Below are 19,571 nucleotides of genomic sequence, written 5' to 3' on the forward strand. Positions count from 1 at the left end.
ACACACCGACGTCTGTTGCCCCCAAGGGCTCAGATATCGACGTCTGTCTACCGGGATTATTGATCGACATAATGTTAGCTTGCTTCCTACAAAAATTTGGGCTTGCTAAACAAAAGTCATTTTTTTTACCATTCCCGCCGACTTCGGGATCGCGTCACGCTTGAACGCCCCGGCCGCCAGTCGACAGACATGGCTTTTCGTGTGTGTCATACCCCCCCTAACCACATTTTAGCCTCAAACCTTTTGCTAAACAAAAATCATTTTTTGGGGGCCCAGCTCCCAGACTATAATAGAAATTTCCTTTTCGTGCTGTATATTAAATCAATTAATGTATATATCATCAATTAAAAAAACAAAAAACGATCAATTTCGCCAGGATAGTTCCACACCGCTTTATGCTGTTGAGCTATTAATTTTTCTAAAATATTTTGTAAATAAAAATCTTAATCGACATGGCCGAGATTCGAACACCGGCACTTAAGATTATTACCCCGAGTTGCTAACCACTAGACCATCCGTTGACATGTACGTAGAAGGGAAAAGATGGGACTGTATGGTATGGCCCAGGTAAACCCCCCTTCACTCACCCCTCTCCCATGAGTGCGTGCAGCCTCCCCCGCTCGACCACCCTTCTGGCCGGCTTGAGCAGCACCTCGCGTCAGCCCCATAAAACAAGAAACTTAAAAGTGATATGCGTTTGTTGCTTTAAAAAAAACATGAAATTGTTATGGATATGTTTGAAATCAATCCGTAAGATTTATTTCATCAAACATGTTCATTTCCTACTTCACCTGAGTACTGGCATAGGTAGAGGGGGGATAGACGCGTTCAAGGCTGAGCCGCTGAAGGGGAGAGACGCGTTCAAGGCTGAGCCGCTGAAGGGGGGATCGAGCTACGGAACAAATAAATGGCGAAGAAAACACGAAAATTTGTTCATTTTTTTAAATTAGCGATAGTTAATAAGTGAAAACGACGTTTGTAAAAAATGAATTTTACAGTTAAGATCAAGGGGAATACGTTCATAAAAAAATAAAGACGGAAATCAGCTACCTAACATGTGAAAAACGAAACGGCAATGTGTGAATTCACTCATCGTGGTTTGAGCTACGGCAATGAATATAAGCGGTGGCGGATCCTTCGTTGAATATTCCGCCTTCTCGCTCTGTGGAGAAGGTCGAATATTTTTTGAAAATATTTCAGAGTACCTTATGGAACTTAGAAATAATTGGGAGAAATAGGCCCACTTTGACGGAGAAATAGGACCGCTTTAAAAATATTTTAAAAGTGGGCCTATTTCGTAGGGTCCTATTTCGACCGGTCCTATTTGCCGGGCCTATTTCGTCGGGGCCTATTTCGACCGGTCCTATATCTCCGGCTTCCGTTAGCGTGTAAGATTCCTACCGCTCTTCTTCCATTACACATTTTACATAGCAGTACATCAGTCCAGATATTGGCTATTATCGCAAAAGTAAAACAAGGAATGCAATTCCATACAAGGATTAAAATTGTTTAATTGTTTCCACCAAGAATCGAACTGAGGACCTTCAGCGTGTAGAGCCGACGTGATAACCACTACACTATGGAAACATTAACTTTCTAAAGATGGCAACAAATTTATTTCGCCAAAATCAACATAACATGTTTATGTCCCCCAACGATATAATCAGGATATAGCTGACCAAATGAAGCCACTTGATGAAAAATAGGCATCAATTATCGACATTTCGCTTCGAGAAATATCAGAGAAAAGAAATCAAATTTTAAAAAAAGATCAATCGATTTTTCAGAGTCAGTTACTCTTAATAAAAATGGAGGGCTAATAGAAATACGGGGTAAAATATAAATATATAGGGGGTATAGCTCAGTGGTAGAGCATTCGACTGCAGATCGAAATGTCCCCGGTTCAACCCCGGATGCCCCCTGTTAAGTTAAACCTAATATAAGGAACGAAATACTATTGGGTTTATTCAGTTAAATTGTTTCATTGATGTGTTTATTGAATTTAAAAATAAGCTCACTCGATATATTTCTACGTATCAGCCTGACTTTTGAAGTTTGAAAGAAATTCTCATCAACTTCTGGAAACTGATCTGCGTTAAAAGCTGTTCAAGAAGTATTATTTAATAACACACAGTTTCTTCACTTCAATAACTGAAATATCTGACTGGCCTCCTGTTCGATAGAAACTCAATAATTAACCAAATGATTCTTTGTTTGCGCATCCTGTGTGAAACACAAATTAAAAGCTAAGGGTTTTTTGCAAAATTTATACGTTACAATCCAGAATGTCAAAGGTTAACTCATGTGGACATTTATGGGGGTATAGCTCAGTGGTAGAGCATTCGACTGCAGATCGAAATGTCCCTAGTTCAAACCTGGGTGCCACCTTGTAAGACGGATGATCATAATTGAGATGATCAAATGAAATAACTTGAGGTTTTCTGCACGCTTTCCTGATTGAATGGAAACTTTTATATCATTTATTTAATGATTTACATCAAATATATAGTGACAAAACAATAATCACACCATAGAATTACTACTGTATCTGTAGCAGATTTGCGCACAATATAGAAAGAACCAGCCAGATACGATTATCTCAGCGAAAAATGTAAAACCTCGGTCGTGTGTACAATTGCAATCAATACTTAAGAGTCTCATGCTGTTTCGACTGAGGTAGCCAGGCTCCTACAAATCAACGTTGTAATGCAATAATATCTAACATGTCATGGTAAAATGCACATGGATTATCGCTCGCACTATGGTGATAACTACATCGGTGGTTATGAGGTTTTACTGCTAAGATACACATAAGTTATATTGCTATATTTTATTTTTTTACTTTTTATGTAATGCGTTCTAGGATGATAGACTGCATAGTTGTAAACTTATCTCTAGCGATGTAACATTACCACTTTGCAGTAATCAAGTCAAAACTACAGCGGTTATTGTTGCGTTAAAAAAGCGGAAGTTTTGACTGCTTTTCGTTTAAATGACACCAGACGGATAGCCAAACAAATACAACTTGGTAGTGGCACCCTTTTAAGTATACAGACTAGCTAGTTAGCGTGTAAGATTCCTACCGCTCTTCTTCCATTACACATTTTACATAGCAGTACATCAGTCCAGATATTGGCTATTATCGCAAAAGTAAAACAAGGAATGCAATTCCATACAAGGATTAAAATTGTTTAATTGTTTCCACCAAGAATCGAACTGAGGACCTTCAGCGTGTAGAGCCGACGTGATAACCACTACACTATGGAAACATTAACTTTCTAAAGATGGCAACAAATTTATTTCGCCAAAATCAACATAACATGTTTATGTCCCCCAACGATATAATCAGGATATAGCTGACCAAATGAAGCCACTTGATGAAAAATAGGCATCAATTATCGACATTTCGCTTCGAGAAATATCAGAGAAAAGAAATCCAATTTTTAAAAAAGATCAATCGATTTTTCAGAGTCAGTTACTCTTAATAAAAATGGAGGGCTAATAGAAATACGGGGTAAAATATAAATATATAGGGGGTATAGCTCAGTGGTAGAGCATTCGACTGCAGATCGAAATGTCCCCGGTTCAACCCCGGATGCCCCCTGTTAAGTTAAACCTAATATAAGGAACGAAATACTATTGGGTTTATTCAGTTAAATTGTTTCATTGATGTGTTTATTGAATTTAAAAATAAGCTCACTCGATATATTTCTACGTATCAGCCTGACTTTTGAAGTTTGAAAGAAATTCTCATCAACTTCTGGAAACTGATCTGCGTTAAAAGCTGTTCAAGAAGTATTATTTAATAACACACAGTTTCTTCACTTCAATAACTGAAATATCTGACTGGCCTCCTGTTCGATAGAAACTCAATAATTAACCAAATGATTCTTTGTTTGCGCATCCTGTGTGAAACACAAATTAAAAGCTAAGGGTTTTTTGCAAAATTTATACGTTACAATCCAGAATGTCAAAGGTTAACTCATGTGGACATTTATGGGGGTATAGCTCAGTGGTAGAGCATTCGACTGCAGATCGAAATGTCCCTAGTTCAAACCTGGGTGCCACCTTGTAAGACGGATGATCATAATTGAGATGATCAAATGAAATAACTTGAGGTTTTCTGCACGCTTTCCTGATTGAATGGAAACTTTTATATCATTTATTTAATGATTTACATCAAATATATAGTGACAAAACAATAATCACACCATAGAATTACTACTGTATCTGTAGCAGATTTGCGCACAATATAGAAAGAACCAGCCAGATACGATTATCTCAGCGAAAAATGTAAAACCTCGGTCGTGTGTACAATTGCAATCAATACTTAAGAGTCTCATGCTGTTTCGACTGAGGTAGCCAGGCTCCTACAAATCAACGTTGTAATGCAATAATATCTAACATGTCATGGTAAAATGCACATGGATTATCGCTCGCACTATGGTGATAACTACATCGGTGGTTATGAGGTTTTACTGCTAAGATACACATAAGTTATATTGCTATATTTTATTTTTTTACTTTTTATGTAATGCGTTCTAGGATGATAGACTGCATAGTTGTAAACTTATCTCTAGCGATGTAACATTACCACTTTGCAGTAATCAAGTCAAAACTACAGCGGTTATTGTTGCGTTAAAAAAGCGGAAGTTTTGACTGCTTTTCGTTTAAATGACACCAGACGGATAGCCAAACAAATACAACTTGGTAGTGGCACCCTTTTAAGTATACAGACTAGCTAGTTAGCGTGTAAGATTCCTACCGCTCTTCTTCCATTACACATTTTACATAGCAGTACATCAGTCCAGATATTGGCTATTATCGCAAAAGTAAAACAAGGAATGCAATTCCATACAAGGATTAAAATTGTTTAATTGTTTCCACCCAGGATCGAACTGAGGACCTTCAGCGTGTAAAGCCGACGTGATAACCACTACACTATGGAAACATTAATTTTATAAAGATGGCAACAAATTTATTTCGCCAAAATCAACATAACATGTTTATGTCCCCCAACGATATAATCAGGATATAGCTGACCAAATGAAGCCACTTGATGAAAAATAGGCATCAATTATCGACATTTCGCTTCGAGAAATATCAGAGAAAAGAAATCCAATTTTTAAAAAAGATCAATCGATTTTTCAGAGTCAGTTACTCTTAATAAAAATGGAGGGCTAATAGAAATACGGGGTAAAATATAAATATATGGGGGGTATAGCTCAGTGGTAGAGCATTCGACTGCAGATCGAAATGTCCCCGGTTCAACCCCGGATGCCCCCTGTTAAGTTAAACCTAATATAAGGAACGAAATATTATTGGGTTTATTCAGTTAAATTGTTTCATTGATGTGTTTATTGAATTTAAAAATAAGCTCACTCGAAATATTTCTACGTATCAGCCTGACTTTTGAAAGTTTGAAAGAAATTCTCATCAACTTCTGGAAACTGATCTGCGTTAAAAGCTGTTCAAGAAGTATTATTTAATAACACACAGTTTCTTCACTTCAATAACTGAAATATCTGACTGGCCTCCTGTTCGATAGAAACTCAATAATTAACCAAATGATTCTTTGTTTGTGCATCCTGTGTGAAACACAAATTAAAAGCTAAGGGTTTTTCGCAAAATTATTACGTTACAATCCAGAATGTCAAAGGTAAACTCATGTGGACATTTATGGGGGTATAGCTCAGTGGTAGAGCATTCGACTGCAGATCGAAATGTCCCCAGTTCAAACCTGGGTGCCTCCTTGTAAGACGGATGATCATGATTGAGATGATCAAATGAAATAACTTGAAGTTTTCTGCACGCTTTCCTGATTGAATGGAAACTTTTATATCATTTATTTAATGATTTACATAAAATATATAGTGACAAAACAATAATCACACCATAGAATTACTACTGTATCTGTAGCAGATTTGCGCACAATATAGAAAGAACCAGCCAGGTACGATTATCTCAGCGAAAAATGTAAAACCCCGGTCGTGTGTACAATTGCAATCAATACTTAAGAGTCTCATGCTGTTTCGACTGAGGTAGCCAGACTCATACAAATCAACATTGTAATGCAATAGTATCTAATATGTCATGGTAAAATGCACATGGATTATCGCTCGCACTATGGTGATAACTACATCGGTGGTTATGAGGTTTTACTGCTAATATACACATAAGTTATATTGCTATATTTTATTTTTTTACTTTTTATGTAATGCGTTCTAGGATGATAGACTGCATAGTTGTAAACTTATCTCTAGTGATGTAACATTACCACTTTGCAGTAATCAAGTCAAAACTACAGCGGTTATTGTTGCGTTAAAAAAGCGCAAGTTTTGACTGCTTTTCGTTTAAATGACACCAGACGGATAGCCAAACAAATACAACTTGGTAGTGGCACCCTTTTAAGTATACAGACTAGCTAGTTAGCGTGTAAGATTCCTACCGCTCTTCTTCCATTACACATTTTACATAGCAGTACATCAGTCCAGATATTGGCTATTATCGCAAAATGGATTATCGCTCGCACTATGGTGATAACTACATCGGTGGTTATGAGGTTTTACTGCTAATATATACATAAGTTATATTGCTATATTTTATTTTTTTACTTTTTATGTAATGCGTTCTAGGATGATAGACTGCATAGTTGTAAACTTATCTCTAGTGATGTAACATTACCACTTTGCAGTAATCAAGTCAAAACTACAGCGGTTATTGTTGCGTTAAAAAAGCGCAAGTTTTGACTGCTTTTCGTTTAAATGACACCAGACGGATAGCCAAATGGTAGTGGCACCCTTTTAAGTATACAGACTAGCTAGTTAGCGTGTAAGATTCCTACCGCTCTTCTTCCATTACACATTTTACATAGCAGTACATCAGTCCAGATATTGGCTATTATCGCAAAAGTAAAACAAGGAATGCAATTCCATACAAGGATTAAAATTGTTTAATTGTTTCCACCCAGGATCGAACTGAGGACCTTCAGCGTGTAAAGCCGACGTGATAACCACTACACTATGGAAACATTAACTTTATAAAGATGGCAACAAATTTATTTCGCCAAAATCAACATAACATGTTTATGTCCCCCAACGATATAATCAGGATATAGCTGACCAAATGAAGCCACTTGATGAAAAATAGGCATCAATTATCGACATTTCGCTTCGAGAAATATCAGAGAAAAGAAATCAAATTTTTAAAAAAGATCAATCGATTTTTCAGAGTCAGTTACTCTTAATAAAAATGGAGGGCTAATAGAAATACGGGGTAAAATATAAATATATGGGGGGTATAGCTCAGTGGTAGAGCATTCGACTGCAGATCGAAATGTCCCCGGTTCAACCCCGGATGCCCCCTGTTAAGTTAAACCTAATATATAAGGAACGAAATATTATTGGGTTTATTCAGTTAAATTGTTTCATTGATGTGTTTATTGAATTTAAAAATAAGCTCACTCGAAATATTTCTACGTATCAGCCTGACTTTTGAAAGTTTGAAAGAAATTCTCATCAACTTATGGAAACTGATCTGCGTTAAAAGCTGTTCAAGAAGTATTATTTAATAACACACAGTTTCTTCACTTCAATAACTGAAATATCTGACTGGCCTCCTGTTCGATAGAAACTCAATAATTAACCAAATGATTCTTTGTTTGCGCATCCTGTGTGAAACACAAATTAAAAGCTAAGGGTTTTTCGCAAAATTATTACGTTACAATCCAGAATGTCAAAGGTAAACTCATGTGGACATTTATGGGGGTATAGCTCAGTGGTAGAGCATTCGACTGCAGATCGAAATGTCCCCAGTTCAAACCTGGGTGCCCCCTTGTAAGACGGATGATCATGATTTAGATGATCAAATGAAATAATTTGAAGTTTTCTGCACGCTTTCCTGATTGAATGGAAACTTTTATATCATTTATTTAATGATTTACATCAAATATATAGTGACAAAACAATAATCACACCATAGAATTACTACTGTATCTGTAGCAGATTTGCGCACAATATAGAAAAAAAAAGCCAGGTACGATTATCTCAGCGAAAAATGTAAAACCCCGGTCGTGTGTACAATTGCAATCAATACTTAAGAGTCTCATGCTGTTTCGACTGAGGTAGCCAGACTCATACAAATCAACGTTGTAATGCAATAGTATCTAATATGTCATGGTAAAATGCACATGGATTATCGCTCGCACTATGGTGATAACTACATCGGTGGTTATGAGGTTTTACTGCTAAGATAAATAAAAGTTATATTGCTATATTTTATTTGTTTACTTTTTATGTAATGCGTGCTAGGATGATAGACTGCATAGTTGTAAACTTATCTCTAGTGATGTAACATTACCACTTTGCAGTAATCAAGTCAAAACTACAGCGGTTATTGTTGCGTTAAAAAAGCGCAAGTTTTGACTGCTTTTCGTTTAAATGACACCAGACGGATAGCCAAACAAATACAACTTGGTAGTGGCACCCTTTTAAGTATACAGACTAGCTAGTTAGCGTGTAAGATTCCTACCGCTCTTCTTCCATTACACATTTTACATAGCAGTACATCAGTCCAGATATTGGCTATTATCGCAAAATGGATTATCGCTCGCACTATGGTGATAACTACATCGGTGGTTATGAGGTTTTACTGCTAATATACACATAAGTTATATTGCTATATTTTATTTTTTTACTTTTTATGTAATGCGTTCTAGGATGATAGACTGCATAGTTGTAAACTTATCTCTAGTGATGTAACATTACCACTTTGCAGTAATCAAGTCAAAACTACAGCGGTTATTGTTGCGTTAAAAAAGCGCAAGTTTTGACTGCTTTTCGTTTAAATGACACCAGACGGATAGCCAAACAAATACAACTTGGTAGTGGCACCCTTTTAAGTATACAGACTAGCTAGTTAGCGTGTAAGATTCCTACCGCTCTTCTTCCATTACACATTTTACATAGCAGTACATCAGTCCAGATATTGGCTATTATCGCAAAAGTAAAACAAGGAATGCAATTCCATACAAGGATTAAAATTGTTTAATTGTTTCCACCCAGGATCGAACTGAGGACCTTCAGCGTGTAAGGCCGACGTGATAACCACTACACTATGGAAACATTAACTTTCTAAAGATGGCAACAAATTTATTTCGCCAAAATCAACATAACATGTTTTTGTCCCCCAACGATATAATCAGGATATAGCTGACCAAATGAAGCCACTTGATGAAAAATAGGCATCAATTATCGACATTTCGCTTCGAGAAATATCAGAGAAAAGAAATCCAATTTTTAAAAAAGATCAATCGATTTTTCAGAGTCAGTTACTCTTAATAAAAATGGAGGGCTAATAGAAATACGGGGTAAAATATTAATATATGGGTGGTATAGCTCACTGGTAGAGCATTCGACTGCAGATCGAAATGTCCCCGGTTCAACCCCGGATGCCCCCTGTTAAGTTAAACCTAATATAAGGAACGAAATATTGTTGGGTTTATTCAGTTAAATTGTTTCATTGATGTGTTTATTGAATTTAAAAATAAGCTCACTCGAAATATTTCTACGTATCAGCCTGACTTTTGAAAGTTTGAAAGAAATTCTCATCAACTTCTGGAAACTGATCTGCGTTAAAAGCTGTTCAAGAAGTATTATTTAATAACACACAGTTTCTTCACTTCAATAACTGAAATATCTGACTGGCCTCCTGTTCGATAGAAACTCAATAATTAACCAAATGATTCTTTGTTTGCGCATCCTGTGTGAAACACAAATTAAAAGCTAAGGGTTTTTCGCAAAATTATTACGTTACAATCCAGAATGTCAAAGGTAAACTCATGTGGACATTTATGGGGGTATAGCTCAGTGGTAGAGCATTCGACTGCAGATCGAAATGTCCCCAGTTCAAACCTGGGTGCCCCCTTGTAAGACGGATGATCATGATTGAGATGATCAAATGAAATAACTTGAAGTTTTCTGCACGCTTTCCTGATTGAATGGAAACTTTTATATCATTTATTTAATGATTTACATCAAATATATAGTGACAAAACAATAATCACACCATAGAATTACTACTGTATCTGTAGCAGATTTGCGCACAATATAGAAAAAACCAGCCAGGTACGATTATCTCAGCGAAAAATGTAAAACCCCGGTCGTGTGTACAATTGCAATCAATACTTAAGAGTCTCATGCTGTTTCGACTGAGGTAGCCAGACTCATACAAATCAACGTTGTAATGCAATAGTATCTAATATGTCATGGTAAAATGCACATGGATTATCGCTCGCACTATGGTGATAACTACATCGGTGGTTATGAGGTTTTACTGCTAATATACACATAAGTTATATTGCTATATTTTATTTTTTTACTTTTTATGTAATGCGTTCTAGGATGATAGACTGCATAGTTGTAAACTTATCTCTAGTGATGTAACATTACCACTTTGCAGTAATCAAGTCAAAACTACAGCGGTTATTGTTGCGTTAAAAAAGCGGAAGTTTTGACTGCTTTTCGTTTAAATGACACCAGACGGATAGCCAAACAAATACAACTTGGTAGTGGCACCCTTTTAAGTATACAGACTAGCTAGTTAGCGTGTAAGATTCCTACCGCTCTTCTTCCATTACACATTTTACATAGCAGTACATCAGTCCAGATATTGGCTATTATCGCAAAAGTAAAACAAGGAATGCAATTCCATACAAGGATTAAAATTGTTTAATTGTTTCCACCCAGGATCGAACTGAGGACCTTCAGCGTGTAAAGCCGACGTGATAACCACTACACTATGGAAACATTAACTTTATAAAGATGGCAACAAATTTATTTCGCCAAAATCAACATAACATGTTTATGTCCCCCAACGATATAATCAGGATATAGCTGACCAAATGAAGCCACTTGATGAAAAATAGGCATCAATTATCGACATTTCACTTCGAGAAATATCAGAGAAAAGAAATCCAATTTTTAAAAAAGATCAATCGATTTTTCAGAGTCAGTTACTCTTAATAAAAATGGAGGGCTAATAGAAATACGGGGTAAAATATAAATATATGGGGGGTATAGCTCAGTGGTAGAGCATTCGACTGCAGATCGAAATGTCCCCGGTTCAACCCCGGATGCCCCCTGTTAAGTTAAACCAAATATAAGGAACGAAATATTATTGGGTTTATTCAGTTAAATTGTTTCATTGATGTGTTTATTGAATTTAAAAATAAGCTCACTCGAAATATTTCTACGTATCAGCCTGACTTTTGAAAGTTTGAAAGAAATTCTCATCAACTTCTGGAAACTGATCTGCGTTAAAAGCTGTTCAAGAAGTATTATTTAATAACACACAGTTTCTTCACTTCAATAACTGAAATATCTGACTGGCCTCCTGTTCGATAGAAACTCAATAATTAACCAAATGATTCTTTGTTTGCGCATCCTGTGTGAAACACAAATTAAAAGCTAAGGGTTTTTCGCAAAATTATTACGTTACAATCCAGAATGTCAAAGGTAAACTCATGTGGACATTTATGGGGGTATAGCTCAGTGGTAGAGCATTCGACTGCAGATCGAAATGTCCCCAGTTCAAACCTGGGTGCCCCCTTGTAAGACGGATGATCATGATTTAGATGATCAAATGAAATAACTTGAAGTTTTCTGCACGCTTTCCTGATTGAATGGAAACTTTTATATCATTTATTTAATGATTTACATCGAATATATAGTGACAAAACAATAATCACACCATAGAATTACTACTGTATCTGTAGCAGATTTGCGCACAATATAGAAAGAACCAGCCAGGTACGATTATCTCAGCGAAAAATGTAAAACCCCGGTCGTGTGTACAATTGCAATCAATACTTAAGAGTCTCATGCTGTTTCGGCTGAGGTAGCCAGACTCATACAAATCAACGTTGTAATGCCAAAATATCTAATATGTCATGGTAAAATGCACATGGATTATCGCTCGCACTATGGTGATAACTACATCGGTGGTTATGAGGTTTTACTGCTAAGATACACATAAGTTATATTGCTATATTTTATTTTTTTACTTTTTTTGTAATGCGTTCTAGGATGATAGACTGCATAGTTGTAAACTAATCTCTAGTGATGTAACATTACCACTTTGCAGTAATCAAGTCAAAACTACAGCGGTTATTGTTGCGTTAAAAAAGCGGAAGTTTTGACTGCTTTTCGTTTAAATGACACCAGACGGATAGCCAAACAAATACAACTTTGTAGTGGCACCCTTTTAAGTATACAGACTAGCTAGTTAGCGTGTAAGATTCCTACCGCTCTTCTTCCATTACACATTTTACATAGCAGTACATCAGTCCAGATATTGGCTATTATCGCAAAAGTAAAACAAGGAATGCAATTCCATACAAGGATTAAAATTGTTTAATTGTTTCCACCCAGGATCGAACTGAGGACCTTCAGCGTGTAGAGCCGACGTGATAACCACTACACTATGGAAACATTAACTTTCTAAAGATGGCAACAAATTTATTTCGCCAAAATCAACATAACATGTTTATGTCCCCCAACGATATAATCAGGATATAGCTGACCAAATGAAGCCACTTGATGAAAAATAGGCATCAATTATCGACATTTCGCTTCGAGAAATATCAGAGAAAAGAAATCCAATTTTTAAAAAAGATCAATCGATTTTTCAGAGTCAGTTACTCTTAATAAAAATGGAGGGCTAATAGAAATACGGGGTAAAATATAAATATATGGGGGGTATAGCTCAGTGGTAGAGCATTCGACTGCAGATCGAAATGTCCCCGGTTCAACCCCGGATGCCCCCTGTTAAGTTAAACCTAATATAAGGAACGAAATATTATTGGGTTTATTCAGTTAAATTGTTTCATTGATGTGTTTATTGAATTTAAAAATAAGCTCACTCGAAATATTTCTACGTATCAGCCTGACTTTTGAAAGTTTGAAAGAAATTCTCATCAACTTCTGGAAACTGATCTGCGTTAAAAGCTGTTCAAGAAGTATTATTTAATAACACACAGTTTCTTCACTTCAATAACTGAAATATCTGACTGGCCTCCTGTTCGATAGAAACTCAATAATTAACCAAATGATTCTTTGTTTGCGCATCCTGTGTGAAACACAAATTAAAAGCTAAGGGTTTTTCGCAAAATTAATTTGTTACAATCCAGAATGTCAAAGGTAAACTCATGTGGACATTTATGGGGGTATAGCTCAGTGGTAGAGCATTCGACTGCAGATCGAAATGTCCCCAGATCAAACCTGGGTGCCCTCTTGTAAGACGGATGATCATAATTGAGATGATCAAATGAAATAACTTGAGGTTTTCTGCACGCTTTCCTGATTGAATGGAAACTTTTATATCATTTATTTAATGATTTACATCAAATATATAGTGACAAAACAATAATCACACCATAGAATTACTACTGTATCTGTAGCAGATTTGCGCACAATATAGAAAAAACCAGCCAGGTACGATTATCTCAGCGAAAAATGTAAAACCCCGGTCGTGTGTACAATTGCAATCAATACTTAAGAGTCTCATGCTGTTTCGACTGAGGTAGCCAGGCTCCTACAAATCAACGTTGTAATGCAATAATATCTAACATGTCATGGTAAAATGCACATGGATTATCGCTCGCACTATGGTGATAACTACATCGGTGGTTATGAGGTTTTACTGCTAAGATACACATAAGTTATATTGCTATATTTTATTTTTTTACTTTTTATGTAATGCGTTCTAGGATGATAGACTGCATAGTTGTAAACTTATCTCTAGTGATGTAACATTACCACTTTGCAGTAATCAAGTCAAAACTACAGCGGTTATTGTTGCGTTAAAAAAGCGGAAGTTTTGACTGCTTTTCGTTTAAATGACACCAGACGGATAGCCAAACAAATACAACTTGGTAGTGGCACCCTTTTAAGTATACAGACTAGCTAGTTAGCGTGTAAGATTCCTACCGCTCTTCTTCCATTACACATTTTACATAGCAGTACATCAGTCCAGATATTGGCTATTATCGCAAAAGTAAAACAAGGAATGCAATTCCATACAAGGATTAAAATTGTTTAATTGTTTCCACCCAGGATCGAACTGAGGACCTTCAGCGTGTAGAGCCGACGTGATAACCACTACACTATGGAAACATTAACTTTCTAAAGATGGCAACAAATTTATTTCGCCAAAATCAACATAACATGTTTATGTCCCCCAACGATATAATCAGGATATAGCTGACCAAATGAAGCCACTTGATGAAAAATAGGCATCAATTATCGACATTTCGCTTCGAGAAATATCAGAGAAAAGAAATCCAATTTTTAAAAAAGATCAATCGATTTTTCAGAGTCAGTTACTCTTAATAAAAATGGAGGGCTAATAGAAATACGGGGTAAAATATTAATATATGGGGGGTATAGCTCAGTGGTAGAGCATTCGACTGCAGATCGAAATGTCCCCGGTTCAACCCCGGATGCCCCCTGTTAAGTTAAACCTAATATAAGGAACGAAATATTATTGGGTTTATTCAGTTAAATTGTTTCATTGATGTGTTTATTGAATTTAAAAATAAGCTCACTCGAAATATTTCTACGTATCAGCCTGACTTTTGAAAGTTTGAAAGAAATTCTCATCATTTTCTGGAAACTGATCTGCGTTAAAAGCTGTTCAAGAAGTATTATTTAATAACACACAGTTTCTTCACTTCAATAACTGAAATATCTGACTGGCCTCCTGTTCGATAGAAACTCAATAATTAACCAAATGATTCTTTGTTTGCGCATCCTGTGTGAAACACAAATTAAAAGCTAAGGGTTTTTCGCAAAATTATTACGTTACAATCCAGAATGTCAAAGGTAAACTCATGTGGACATTTATGGGGGTATAGCTCAGTGGTAGAGCATTCGACTGCAGATCGAAATGTCCCCAGTTCAAACCTGGGTGCCCCCTTGTAAGACGGATGATCATGATTTAGATGATCAAATGAAATAACTTGAAGTTTTCTGCACGCTTTCCTGATTGAATGGAAACTTTTATATCATTTATTTAATGATTTACATAAAATATATAGTGACAAAACAATAATCACACCATAGAATTACTACTGTATCTGTAGCAGATTTGCGCACTATATAGAAAAAAAAGCCAGGTACGATTATCTCAGCGAAAAATGTAAAACCCCGGTCGTGTGTACAATTGCAATCAATACTTAAGAGTCTCATGCTGTTTCGACTGAGGTAGCCAGACTCATACAAATCAACGTTGTAATGCAATAGTATCTAATATGTCATGGTAAAATGCACATGGATTATCGCTCGCACTATGGTGATAACTACATCGGTGGTTATGAGGTTTTACTGCTAATATACACATAAGTTATATTGCTATATTTGATTTTTTTACTTTTTATGTAATGCGTTCTAGGATGATAGACTGCATAGTTGTAAACTTATCTCTAGTGATGTAACATTACCACTTTGCAGTAATCAAGTCAAAACTACAGCGGTTATTGTTGCGTTAAAAAAGCGCAAGTTTTGACTGCTTTTCGTTTAAATGACACCAGACGGATAGCCAAACAAATACAACTTGGTAGTGGCACCCTTTTAAGTATACAGACTAGCTAGTTAGCGTGTAAGATTCCTACCGCTCTTCTTCCATTACACATTTTACATAGCAGTACATCAGTCCAGATATTGGCTATTATCGCAAAAGTAAAACAAGGAATGCAATTCCATACAAGGATTAAAATTGTTTAATTGTTTCCACCCAGGATCGAACTGAGGACCTTCAGCGTGTAAAGCCGACGTGATAACCACTACACTATGGAAACAATAACTTTATAAAGATGGCAACAAATTTATTTCGCCAAAATCAACATAACATGTTTATGTCCCCCAACGATATAATCAGGATATAGCTGACCAAATGAAGCCACTTGATGAAAAATAGGCATCAATTATCGACATTTCGCTTCGAGAAATATCAGAGAAAAGAAATCCAATTTTTAAAAAAGATCAATCGATTTTTCAGAGTCAGTTACTCTTAATAAAAATGGAGGGCTAATAGAAATACGGGGTAAAATATAAATATATGGGGGGTATAGCTCAGTGGTAGAGCATTCGACTGCATATCGAAATGTCCCCGGTTCAACCCCGGATGCCCTCTGTTAAGTTAAACCTAATATAAGGAACGAAATATTATTGGGTTTATTCAGTTAAATTGTTTCTTTGATGTGTTTATTGAATTTAAAAATAAGCTCACTCGAAATATTTCTACGTATCAGCCTGACTTTTGAAAGTTTGAAAGAAATTCTCATCAACTTCTGGAAACTGATCTGCGTTAAAAGCTGTTCAAGAAGTATTATTTAATAACACACAGTTTCTTCACTTCAATAACTGAAATATCTGACTGGCCTCCTGTTCGATAGAAACTCAATAATTAACCAAATGATTCTTTGTTTGCGCATCCTGTGTGAAACACAAATTAAAAGCTAAGGGTTTTTCGCTAAATTAATACGTTACAATCCAGAATGTCAAAGGTAAACTCATGTGGACATTTATGGGGGTATAGCTCAGTGGTAGAGCATTCGACTGCAGATCGAAAAGTCCCCAGTTCAAACCTGGGTGCTCCCTTTTAAGACGGATGATCATGATTGAGATGATCAATTGAAACAACTTAAGGTTTTCTGCACGCTTTCCTGATTGAATGGAAACTTTTATATAATTTATTTAATGATGTACATCAAATATATAGTGACAAAACAATAATCACACCATAGAATTACTACTGTATCTGTAGCAGATTTGCGCACAATATAGAAAGAACCAGCCAGGTACGATTATCTCAGCGAAAAATGTAAAACCCCGGTCGTGTGTACAATTGCAATCAATACTTAAGAGTCTCATGCTTTTTCGACTGAGGTAGCCAGACTCATACAAATCAACGTTGTAATGCAATAGTATCTAATATGTCATGGTAAAATGCACATGGATTATCGCTCGCACTATGGTGATAACTACATCGGTGGTTATGAGGTTTTACTGCTAAGATACACATAAGTTATATTGCTATATTTTATTTTTTTACTTTTTATGTAATGCGTTCTAGGATGATAGACTGCATAGTTGTAAACTTATCTCTATTGATGTAACATTACCACTTTGCAGTAATCAAGTCAAAACTACAGCGGTTATTGTTGCGTTAAAAAAGCGCAAGTTTTGACAGCTTTTCATTTAAATGACACCAGACGGATAGCCAAACAAATACAACTTGGTAGTGGCACCCTTTTAAGTATACAGACTAGCTAGTTAGCGTGTAAGATTCCTACCGCTCTTCTTCCATTACACATTTTACATAGCAGTACATCAGTCCAGATATTGGCTATTATCGCAAAAGTAAAACAAGGAATGCAATTCCATACAAGGATTAAAATTGTTTAATTGCTTCCACCCAGGATCGAACTGAGGGCCTTCAGCGTGCAAAGCCGACGTGATAACCACTACACTATGGAAACATTAACTTTATAAAGATGGCAACAAATTTATTTCGCCAAAATCAACATAACATGTTTATGTCCCCCAACGATATAATCAGGATATAGCTGACCAAATGAAGCCACTTGATGAAAAATAGGCATCAATTATCGACATTTCGCTTCGAGAAATATCAGAGAAAAGAAATCAAATTTTTAAAAAAGATCAATCGATTTTTCAGAGTCAGTTACTCTTAATAAAAATGGAGGGCTAATAGAAATACGGGGTAAAATATAAATATATGGCTCAGTGGTAGAGCATTCGACTGCAGATCGAAATGTCCCCGTTTCAACCCCGGATGCCCCCTGTTAAGTTAAACCTAATATAAGGAACGAAATATTATTGGGTTTATTCAGTTAAATTGTTTCATTGATGTGTTTATTGAATTTAAAAATAAGCTCACTCGAAATATTTCTACGTATCAGCCTGACTTTTGAAAGTTTGAAAGAAATTCTCATCAACTTCTGGAAACTGATCTGCGTTAAAAGCTGTTCAAGAAGTATTATTTAATAACACACAGTTTCTTCACTTCAATAACTGAAATATCTGACTGGCCTCCTGTTCGATAGAAACTCAATAATTAACCAAATGATTCTTTGTTTGCGCATCCTGTGTGAAACACAAATTAAAAGCTAAGGGTTTTTCGCAAAATTATTACGTTACAATCCAGAATGTCAAAGGTAAACTCATGTGGACATTTATGGGGGTATAGCTCAGTGGTAGAGCATTCGACTGCAGATCGAAATGTCCCCAGTTCAAACCTGGGTGCCCCCTTGTAAGACGGATGATCATGATTTAGATGATCAAATGAAATAACTTGAAGTTTTCTGCACGCTTTCCTGATTGAATGGAAACTTTTATATCATTTATTTAATGATTTACATCAAATATATAGTGACAAAACAATAATCACACCATAGAATTACTACTGTATCTGTAGCAGATTTGCGCACAATATAGAAAAAACCAGCCAGGTACGATTATCTCAGCGAAAAATGTAAAACCCCGGTCGTGTGTACAATTGCAATCAATACTTAAGAGTCTCATGCTGTTTCGACTGAGGTAGCCAGACTCATACAAATCAACGTTGTAATGCAATAGTATCTAATATGTCATGGTAAAATGCACATGGATTATCGCTCGCACTTTGGTGATAACTACATCGGTGGTTATGAGGTTTTACTGCTAATATACACATAAGTTATATTGCTATATTTTATTTTTTTACTTTTTATGTAATGCGTTCTAGGATGATAGACTGCATAGTTGTAAACTTATCTCTAGTGATGTAACATTACCACTTTGCAGTAATCAAGTCAAAACTACAGCGGTTATTGTTGCGTTAAAAAAGCGCAAGTTTTGACTGCTTTTCGTTTAAATGACACCAGACGGATAGCCAAACAAATACAACTTGGTAGTGGCACCCTTTTAAGTATACAGACTAGCTAGTTAGCGTGTAAGATTCCTACCGCTCTTCTTCCATTACACATTTTACATAGCAGTACATCAGTCCAGATATTGGCTATTATCGCAAAAGTAAAACAAGGAATGCAACTCCATACAAGGATTAAAATTGTTTAATTGTTTCCACCCAGGATCGAACTGAGGACCTTCAGCGTGTAGAGCCGACGTGATAACCACTACACTATGGGAACATTAACTTTATAAAGATGGCAACAAATTTATTTCGCCAAAATCAACATAACATGTTTATGTCCCCCAACGATATAATCAGGATATAGCTGACCAAATGAAGCCACTTGATGAAAAATAGGCATCAATTATCGACATTTCGCTTCGAGAAATATCAGAGAAAAGAAATCCAATTTTTAAAAAAGATCAATCGATTTTTCAGAGTCAGTTACTCTTAATAAAAATGGAGGGCTAATAGAAATACGGGGTAAAATATAAATATATGGGGGGTATAGCTCAGTGGTAGAGTATTCGACTGCAGATCGAAATGTCCCCGGTTCAACCCCGGATGCCCCCTGTTAAGTTAAACCTAATATAAGGAAC

At 36.0% G+C, this 19,571-nt stretch overlaps 29 non-coding genes across 29 annotated transcripts; 18 read left to right on the forward strand and 11 right to left on the reverse strand.

Annotated features, from left to right (window-relative positions):
• Positions 1–1,514: 1,514 nt before the first annotated feature.
• Positions 1,515–1,587, reverse strand: Trnav-uac. Its single transcript has one exon. It is a non-coding gene; the product is annotated as a tRNA-Val (tRNA).
• A 263-nt stretch (positions 1,588–1,850) lies between these two features.
• Positions 1,851–1,922, forward strand: Trnac-gca. The gene has a single exon. It is a non-coding gene; the product is annotated as a tRNA-Cys (tRNA).
• A 394-nt stretch (positions 1,923–2,316) lies between these two features.
• Positions 2,317–2,388, forward strand: Trnac-gca. Its single transcript has one exon. It is a non-coding gene; the product is annotated as a tRNA-Cys (tRNA).
• Positions 2,389–3,196: 808 nt separating this feature from the next.
• Trnav-uac lies at positions 3,197–3,269 on the reverse strand. Its single transcript has one exon. It is a non-coding gene; the product is annotated as a tRNA-Val (tRNA).
• A 263-nt stretch (positions 3,270–3,532) lies between these two features.
• Positions 3,533–3,604, forward strand: Trnac-gca. The gene has a single exon. It is a non-coding gene; the product is annotated as a tRNA-Cys (tRNA).
• A 394-nt stretch (positions 3,605–3,998) lies between these two features.
• Trnac-gca lies at positions 3,999–4,070 on the forward strand. Its single transcript has one exon. It is a non-coding gene; the product is annotated as a tRNA-Cys (tRNA).
• An 808-nt stretch (positions 4,071–4,878) lies between these two features.
• On the reverse strand, positions 4,879–4,951 carry Trnav-uac. The gene has a single exon. It is a non-coding gene; the product is annotated as a tRNA-Val (tRNA).
• A 263-nt stretch (positions 4,952–5,214) lies between these two features.
• On the forward strand, positions 5,215–5,286 carry Trnac-gca. The gene has a single exon. It is a non-coding gene; the product is annotated as a tRNA-Cys (tRNA).
• Positions 5,287–5,681: 395 nt separating this feature from the next.
• On the forward strand, positions 5,682–5,753 carry Trnac-gca. Its single transcript has one exon. It is a non-coding gene; the product is annotated as a tRNA-Cys (tRNA).
• A 1,204-nt stretch (positions 5,754–6,957) lies between these two features.
• On the reverse strand, positions 6,958–7,030 carry Trnav-uac. The gene has a single exon. It is a non-coding gene; the product is annotated as a tRNA-Val (tRNA).
• Positions 7,031–7,293: 263 nt separating this feature from the next.
• On the forward strand, positions 7,294–7,365 carry Trnac-gca. Its single transcript has one exon. It is a non-coding gene; the product is annotated as a tRNA-Cys (tRNA).
• Positions 7,366–7,762: 397 nt separating this feature from the next.
• Positions 7,763–7,834, forward strand: Trnac-gca. Its single transcript has one exon. It is a non-coding gene; the product is annotated as a tRNA-Cys (tRNA).
• Positions 7,835–9,049: 1,215 nt separating this feature from the next.
• On the reverse strand, positions 9,050–9,122 carry Trnav-uac. The gene has a single exon. It is a non-coding gene; the product is annotated as a tRNA-Val (tRNA).
• A 730-nt stretch (positions 9,123–9,852) lies between these two features.
• Trnac-gca lies at positions 9,853–9,924 on the forward strand. Its single transcript has one exon. It is a non-coding gene; the product is annotated as a tRNA-Cys (tRNA).
• An 808-nt stretch (positions 9,925–10,732) lies between these two features.
• Trnav-uac lies at positions 10,733–10,805 on the reverse strand. The gene has a single exon. It is a non-coding gene; the product is annotated as a tRNA-Val (tRNA).
• Positions 10,806–11,068: 263 nt separating this feature from the next.
• On the forward strand, positions 11,069–11,140 carry Trnac-gca. The gene has a single exon. It is a non-coding gene; the product is annotated as a tRNA-Cys (tRNA).
• A 395-nt stretch (positions 11,141–11,535) lies between these two features.
• Positions 11,536–11,607, forward strand: Trnac-gca. The gene has a single exon. It is a non-coding gene; the product is annotated as a tRNA-Cys (tRNA).
• An 808-nt stretch (positions 11,608–12,415) lies between these two features.
• On the reverse strand, positions 12,416–12,488 carry Trnav-uac. Its single transcript has one exon. It is a non-coding gene; the product is annotated as a tRNA-Val (tRNA).
• Positions 12,489–12,751: 263 nt separating this feature from the next.
• On the forward strand, positions 12,752–12,823 carry Trnac-gca. Its single transcript has one exon. It is a non-coding gene; the product is annotated as a tRNA-Cys (tRNA).
• Positions 12,824–13,218: 395 nt separating this feature from the next.
• Positions 13,219–13,290, forward strand: Trnac-gca. Its single transcript has one exon. It is a non-coding gene; the product is annotated as a tRNA-Cys (tRNA).
• Positions 13,291–14,098: 808 nt separating this feature from the next.
• Positions 14,099–14,171, reverse strand: Trnav-uac. The gene has a single exon. It is a non-coding gene; the product is annotated as a tRNA-Val (tRNA).
• A 263-nt stretch (positions 14,172–14,434) lies between these two features.
• On the forward strand, positions 14,435–14,506 carry Trnac-gca. Its single transcript has one exon. It is a non-coding gene; the product is annotated as a tRNA-Cys (tRNA).
• Positions 14,507–14,901: 395 nt separating this feature from the next.
• On the forward strand, positions 14,902–14,973 carry Trnac-gca. The gene has a single exon. It is a non-coding gene; the product is annotated as a tRNA-Cys (tRNA).
• Positions 14,974–15,780: 807 nt separating this feature from the next.
• Trnav-uac lies at positions 15,781–15,853 on the reverse strand. Its single transcript has one exon. It is a non-coding gene; the product is annotated as a tRNA-Val (tRNA).
• A 730-nt stretch (positions 15,854–16,583) lies between these two features.
• On the forward strand, positions 16,584–16,655 carry Trnac-gca. The gene has a single exon. It is a non-coding gene; the product is annotated as a tRNA-Cys (tRNA).
• Positions 16,656–17,463: 808 nt separating this feature from the next.
• Positions 17,464–17,536, reverse strand: Trnaa-ugc. The gene has a single exon. It is a non-coding gene; the product is annotated as a tRNA-Ala (tRNA).
• Positions 17,537–18,257: 721 nt separating this feature from the next.
• On the forward strand, positions 18,258–18,329 carry Trnac-gca. Its single transcript has one exon. It is a non-coding gene; the product is annotated as a tRNA-Cys (tRNA).
• Positions 18,330–19,137: 808 nt separating this feature from the next.
• Trnav-uac lies at positions 19,138–19,210 on the reverse strand. The gene has a single exon. It is a non-coding gene; the product is annotated as a tRNA-Val (tRNA).
• Positions 19,211–19,473: 263 nt separating this feature from the next.
• On the forward strand, positions 19,474–19,545 carry Trnac-gca. Its single transcript has one exon. It is a non-coding gene; the product is annotated as a tRNA-Cys (tRNA).
• The last annotated feature ends 26 nt before the right edge of the window (positions 19,546–19,571 follow it).

The sequence above is a fragment of the Daphnia pulex genome, chromosome 11, assembly GCF_021134715.1.
Source record: "Daphnia pulex isolate KAP4 chromosome 11, ASM2113471v1".
NCBI classification, from domain to species: Eukaryota; Metazoa; Arthropoda; class Branchiopoda; order Diplostraca; family Daphniidae; genus Daphnia; species Daphnia pulex.